Here is a 7,402-nt window from a genome sequence, read left to right on the forward strand (position 1 = left end):
AGGCAATGCCCTTGGACAAGAAATATTGCTGCAGCTCGTCGTTCATGAAGGACAAACCCCTATCGATGTAGCAGGGGTATCTAAAAATAGTGAACAGGTTGTTCATAGCCTTTATGATGGTAGCTACAGACACGTCCAGGCATGGGATGGCAAAGGGGAACCGTGAGTACTCATTGATGATGTTGATGAAGTATACGTTGCAGTTCATGGAGGGCAGGGGTCCTTTGAAGTCCATACTCAGACATTCAAAGGTGTGACTGATCGGGATGGTAGAAGCACGGTTTGCACTCCGCACAGACCCAGCAATTTTTGATCAGCGTCCTGATGTCCTCAGTGGAGTTGGGAGATTATGGGCCTTGGTGAAGTGAAAAAAACGGGTGATCCCAAGGTGGCAGAGTCTGTCGTGCAGTGCCTGCAACTGGTCCATCTGTGCACTGGCGCAAATGCCCCGAGACAGGGTGTCCAAGAGCACATTGAGCTTTCCGAGCCAGTACAGAATGTCATAATTGTAGGTGGAGAGCTCAATTCTCCACCTCAGGATTTTGTTGTTTTTGATTTTACCCCACTGCTGATTGTTGAACATGAAGGTGACTGCCCATTGGTCAGTCAGCAGGGTAAAATGGTTACCAGTGAGGTAATGTCTCCACTTCAAAAATAGCCTGGGTCTCTTTCTTGATGGAAGAGTGCCGGAACTCAGGGCCCTGGAGGGTGCACAATAAAACTCTACAGGCCTGATGGCCTGGTTAAGTGTGGCCATCAAGGCAAAGTTTGATGCATCACTCTCCACCTGGAACGGGATGGATTCATCCATTTTGTGCATCGTGGCCTTTGCAATGTCGGCTTTGATATAGTAGAATGCCTCGCGGGCTTCTGCCGACGGGGAAAATGATGGCCTTGATGAGGGGTCGGGCCTTCTCTGTGTAGCTGGGGACCCATTGAGCGTAATAAGAGAAAAACCCGAGGCACCTTTTCAGGGCCTTGAGGTATTTGGGAAGTAGAAGTTCTAACAGGGAGTGAATGCGGTCAGGTTCGGGGCTGATGACTCCATTCTCCACAACACAGCCTAGTATAGCCAGGTTATGTGTGCTGAAAACACACTTCCCTGTGTTGTACGTCAGATTGAGGCGTTTTGCGGCGTGGATGAATTTTTGGATGTTCCATTCATGGTTCTGCTGATCATGGTCGCAGATAGTAACATTGTCGAAGTATGGGAAAGTGGCCCGCAGTCTGTGTTCGCCATCATCCGATTCATCTCCCTTTAAAAGATAGACATCCCATTCATAACCTCAAAAAGGTCTCTCAGGAAATGGTACAGTCGGCCATCTGCCTCGAAGGCAGTGTTCTGGTGGTCTTTGAGTGGATGGGGAGCTGGTGATAAACGGACTTAAGATCTTTGGTCAAGAACACCCTGTATTGTGTGATTCAGTTCACCATGTCAGCTATGCTGGGCAGGGGGTAGGCATCCAGCTGGGTGAACTTATTGATGGTCTGGGAGTAATCGGTGACCATCTGGTATTTCTTCCCACTCTTCATCACCATTACCTGGGCTCTCCATGGGCTCATACTCTGCTCTATCACCCCTCAGCAAGGAGGCATCTTACCTCTGACTTAAAAATGCCCTGTCCCTGGCACTATATCTTCGACTTTTAGGTGCTATGGGGTTACAGTTGGAGGTGAGATTGGTGAACGGGGTGGGGGAGGGGGATCCGGAGCGTGGAGAGGCACATGTCGGCTATAGAGATTGGGTTTGAGGCTGCTGGTTGGCCCTGTGGGTTTGGGGCTGCTGGTTGGCTATGTGGTGAGAGAGGGGTGGGCAGTCCATAAAATGTTTGTTACAGACCATGAGAGGAGGGTGGAGTCCATTGTACTCCATGGTGACGCTCTTTAAGTTGCCCTGAAAGTCTAATCCCAGTAGCATGGGTGCACAGAACTGTGGCAGTACTAGGAACATAAAGTTACGGTAGACTGTGCCTTGGACAGTCAGTTTCACAGTACAACTGTCACGAACTTTAGCAGAGTGAGATTGGGATGCTAGAGAGACACTATGTTTAGCAGGCTTCACCCCAAGGGAGTAGTGCTGTACAGTGTTTGGGTGAATGAAGCTCTCAGTGCTCCCACTGTCAAATAGGCAAGTGGTGGGGCAGCTGTTTACCTGGTCATCCATCATGGCCCTGGAGAGTTGATGCGGTCTGTGTTGATTCAGGATTATCAATGCCAGCGTCAACTCATCTTCCGAGGAGTTCCATTGGCTGCTGGCAGTCCAGTAAGATGGCAATCGAGATGGCGGCCCCCATGGTGCAAACGCAGCCCCATCATCGTTCACTGGAAGAGAAGAGGGAGGAGATGGAAATGACATCATCGCAGTTGGTGATCTCCGTGGTGAATGTGCGCGGGCGCCCAAGGTCCTAAGAAGTGATGGCGGAAGTGACTGCATCAAAGATGGCAGCCCCACTCGCATGTGATGCTGCTGGCCTTGGGGGCTTGCTTAGACTTACAGACCTTCGCAAAGTGTCCCTTCTTCTGCAGTTGGAGCAGATGGCCTCCTTGGCAGGGCAGCATTTCCTCAGATGCTTGCCCTGCCCACAGAAGTAGCACATCGGGTGGTTACTAACGGCAGTGGAGGTCATCTCAGGTGCCTGCATGTCTGGCTTCAGCCAAGCTTTTGTATTTTAAATGAGATGTGATGTGTAAGTATCTGTTTGTGAAGTGACCTACCCTAAATCCACCACAATCTATCTCTTTTAAAGACATATTTATATAAAATATAATATAAAAAATAACCCATAAAAACAGACTTCATTCACTGTACCTTGTACTGGTCTTTCAGGGTGTTCATGGCATCTCTGTAGGTCTGGCAGTCCTGGATCATCTGGTAGATTCAATGCCCGATGTACGGAAATAGCAGGTGGATTTTGTCTTCATCACCCTGGATCGCAGCTGCAGAGGCCATGAGGAACTTTTCAAAGCAGCAGCGACAGACTACGAGTTTGTCAGCTGCTTTGAGTTCTCTCCGGTTGATTTTGAGGCGGTCCAACTTCAAGTATTTGTCCATGTTCCGAGGGAAACATAATCTCGCTAATAAAATTGATGCACGATCAATTATGCAAAGACTGAAGTTATTGGAAACTGAAGGCTTTTATTAGCAAGAGATGGACCGCATCCCTTGTGTTGCTGGCTCACACCGACCCAGACTCAAACTGGGACCAGAGTTGTGGCATGACAGCCTTTATGGGGAGAAAGGGGACCAGTCACGAGCCAGCCAGTGAGAGCACGGTCATGTACAATAGTGGTTTCACCACAGTTGTTCCAGACTCCAGAACTAGCACTCACCTGTGTGGCTCCCAGTTCAGCAATGTATCTCTAAAATACAAATGAAAACTGTGCATTTAAGAATCAAATCAGAGGTAAGATCATTATTAATTCTGCAGTGAGGTGGAAGCTTCTGTGCATAAACTGGATGCTGTGTTTCCTGCATAACAACAGGGAACAAAATGGATGTGATCTTCACTGATTAAGAACAGCTGGAGAGAAATGCAAGGTACAGCAACAAGTGCTATACATACACAGCCTTTCTTTAACATTTAAGCCTTTGACATGGGGGGGGGGGCCGTGCCATGTGATGATGTAGGGTTGGACTGGTAATCCCTGCTCTTGAAAAAGTTGAGAAAAAGTGATAAAAAAAGACTATAAAAGTTACAGACACTATAAGGAAGAAGACATTAACAATGCTAGCAAAGAAAGATAAAGGTCTTACTGCAATAAAGAACAAGAAAAGGAAGAGAGGCCTACCTTGAGAAAGGATCCTGGAGCTGTCCGCAAGGTAATATCCAATGGAGAGAGGCCAGAAGCTGGGGAAACCTTGGACACTGTTGCACAAGGTCTCCCCCGACAATGGCCGCCGACATCAGGTGAAGAGATTACTCCTCGCGCATGCGCAGAGCACGAAAAAAACTGATATTTTAAAAAAGATACAAGTCACCCACAGCTCCAGCGATGATGAAGAGGACTTGGAAAAGCAAAGGTAAGATCAAGAATGACCTACAATCAAGAAAAAAGCAGAGAAAGGTACAGAAGCTTCTTCATCTTCTGGAGAAATGAAGCAGTTTTTGGGTTCTTTTCGACTATCTATGGAAGTATTAACTGATGAAGTGCGGAAGAATGGTGACAAGATAGAATGATTAATGCCACAAGTTGACACAAAATTTGAAAGAGTGGATGGGAAAATTAAAGGGAATGAACTTGAAATTCAAAATATTAAAGGTCAAATGAAGAAAGTACAAGCAGAGGCAGCTGCCAAGAACGATCAGTTAATGCAAAAAGTAGATATTTTGGAAAATTTTAGTTGATGGAATAATATCAAGAAGGGGATGAAGATCAAGATTTGAAAAAGTTTTTGCAACAATGCATACTGGAATCTTTGGGTAAGGCTGAATTTCAAGGTGATTTGGAAGTTGAGCAAGCCCAAAGGGCATTGAAACCTAAACCTCAGCCTGACCAAAGGTCCCATTAAGTACTTGTCAGATTTCTTCGATATGAAGTAAGAGAGAAGATATTGGAGCTGGCAGCGAAACAAGCTAAAGAAAATCACCATTGATTTATAATGGAAATAAGATTTTCTTTTATCTAGACATAAGTTTTGATTTGTTTAAAAAAGAGAAAAGAGTTTAATCCGGTTAAAGATGTGTTATGGAAAAAAGGCTATGCCTTTGTTTTGAGATACCCAGGTGTATTGAAAGTATTTGTCCTGTGAGGGAGGAATAGATTTTTTACAGAGCCTAATGAAGCAAAGGTATATGCCGATTCATTGCCTGCTAAAGACCAATAGGCAGTGTTGATACTTGAGTTAATTACATAACTGAAAGAATTTTACTGTAACTGAAATTACATTGTGTTTTGAGAGAGTTTAAAGGGGGAGGAAGGTTTAACCAAAGAGGTAGGAAATTTTTTTACATGCAATTTGGCAATGTGAAAAAGTAGAAAATTTTTGGGAAGATATAAGTATTTTATTGGGACAAGTTATGAAGATGCAAATTCTGAAAGATCCAAAAATATTTTTTGTTAGGGGATATTTATGATTTGAAGTTAGATATTTATCAGAAGTTTGTAAGTGTAGCAATAGCAATAGCAAAGAAATGTATAGCCGTAACATGAAAACTAGATAATAACGTGGGTTTGAATAGATGGCAAGTAGAATTACAAAATTGTATCTTCTTTGGCTTGGCTTCGCGGACGAAGATTTATGGAGGGGTAATGTCCACGTCAGCTGCAGGCTCATTTGTGGCTGACAAGTCCGATGCGGGACAGGCAGACGCGGTTGCAGCGGTTGCAAGGGAAAATTAGTGGGTTGGGGTTGGGTGTTGGGTTTTTCCTCCTTTGTCTTTTGTCAGTGAGGTGGGCCTTGTGGTCTTCTTCAAAGGAGGTTGCTGCCCGCCGAACTGTGAGGCGCCAAGATACACGGTTTGAGGCGATATCAGCCCACTGGCGGTGGTCAATGTGGCAGGCACCAAGAGATTTCTTTAGGCAGTCCTTGTACCTCTTCTTTGGTGCACCTCTGTCATGGTGGCCAGGGGAGAGCTCGCCATATAACACGATCTTGGGAAGGCGATGGTCCTCCATTCTGGAGACGTGACCTACCCAGCGCGGTTGGATCTTCAGCAGCGTGGATTCGATGCTGTCGGCCTCTGCCATCTCGAGTACTTTGATGTTAGGGATGAAGTTGCTCCAATGAATGTTGAGGATGGAGTGGAGACAACGCTGGTGGAAGCGTTCTAGGAGCCGTAGTATTGTATACCATTAGAGAAAATAACATATAATTTATGGAATCAACCAGAAAAATATAATAAGATTTGGAAACCTTGTATGGATTTTATTGGTAAGAGTTCATCTGTGGGGTCCGCTGCTCCCACCCTAACTCACCTTAATTAATTTAAGGCAAAGGTATTTGAAATTCAATTAATCAATGAAAGATATATGATCAATTCAAGCAGGCTTTTTCTTTTTCTTTTTTTTCTTACTTTTTTGGGGAGGGAGAAAATATAAAATTATGTATTCTTCTTACAACTTTTTAAAATTCTGTATGATTACAGATAAATACTGTATTTGTTATTGATGCAAATGAAAAATAACATTTTCAGAAAAAAAAGCCTTTGACACCCTTAATTACAAGGGATTGTTGTGCACTGTTCTCTAATCTGGATCCTTGCAAAAGTCTGTCTCTATTTTACATTTGATCTATGATGCCATGGTCCTATCCAACAAGGCAATGGCAGAGCCAATCACAGTGGAGACTGCTAGCAGAAAAGGCCCAAACATTTTCTTTTCAATCTTCTTCATTGCAGTGCTGCGCCTTTAGAGTGGAACTAATCTTCAGAATGAATGGGAAAGCAGTGGAGACTGCTAGCAGAAAAGGCCCAAACATTTTCTTTTCAATCTTCTTCATTGCAGTGCTGCGCCTTTAGAGTGGAACTAATCTTCAGAATGAATGGGAAATCATGCAATCTTTGATACCTACACTCTAAACCAAGATCATTCTGAGCTGCAGGATGTAGGCAATGCTTGATTTAATTGGGTGCAGAGCTTTAGATCCAAGACATGGATCAGTTGAAGCCCATAGCAGTCTCCACTGTGCCATATAGCCCCTCAAAAAATGTGAAACACTTTCCATATTTCAGGAACCACCACTTGTCAAAGACAAAAGATTTCTTCAATGTATCAGCACAGCCTTTATTTGATTGAGAAAAATTATGTTTGAAGATCAAGAGAATTAGATTCAGTAATCAAATTTGGAGAGGTGGATCAAACTTGCCGTAGATTCACCTGAAACCTAGAGAACATGCATAAAGGACTGCTCACTTTGTGAAATGTCAAAAAAAAAGCTGAGCTGCTGTATCAAATCTGCTCATAATTCCAGGGTCATCTCTCTTTCTACTGTAAGCAGTCTTGTTAAACCTTATTCCTCAGCTCCTCCTGTTACTTCCAGTAGTACAAGGAGCCCATGGACTTCTTTGTCATTCTGATAACAATCATCAGTCAGCTACCGTTGCCACCTCGTTGCCTCACTCACCCTCACTTCTCAGCTCATCCATCCAAACTTAAAATGTTCCTTCCAGCTCTGATCCCAGACTCGCATCTTTTTCTACTTTCATCTCCCTTTCATCCTTCCCAACAGGGTTGTCCTCTAGCCCATCTTTCTGTTCCCTCAACTCTGTTCCCAAATAATTATTCCCGTCTTTCCTTCCTACTCACCAGGTGAACTGATTTTGTTAATGGTTCCATCTCTATCAATCCACTCCTCTAAAGGACTCAACATTTCACTCTTTCCTTCTGCCATCTATTCTTCCATCTCCAGTTTTTCTTTTCTCTCTTATATTCTGGGCTACGGAAGAAGCCTCCTTTCAGTTTC

Source organism: Narcine bancroftii, chromosome 4, assembly GCF_036971445.1.
Source record: "Narcine bancroftii isolate sNarBan1 chromosome 4, sNarBan1.hap1, whole genome shotgun sequence".
NCBI lineage: Eukaryota > Metazoa > Chordata > Chondrichthyes > Torpediniformes > Narcinidae > Narcine > Narcine bancroftii.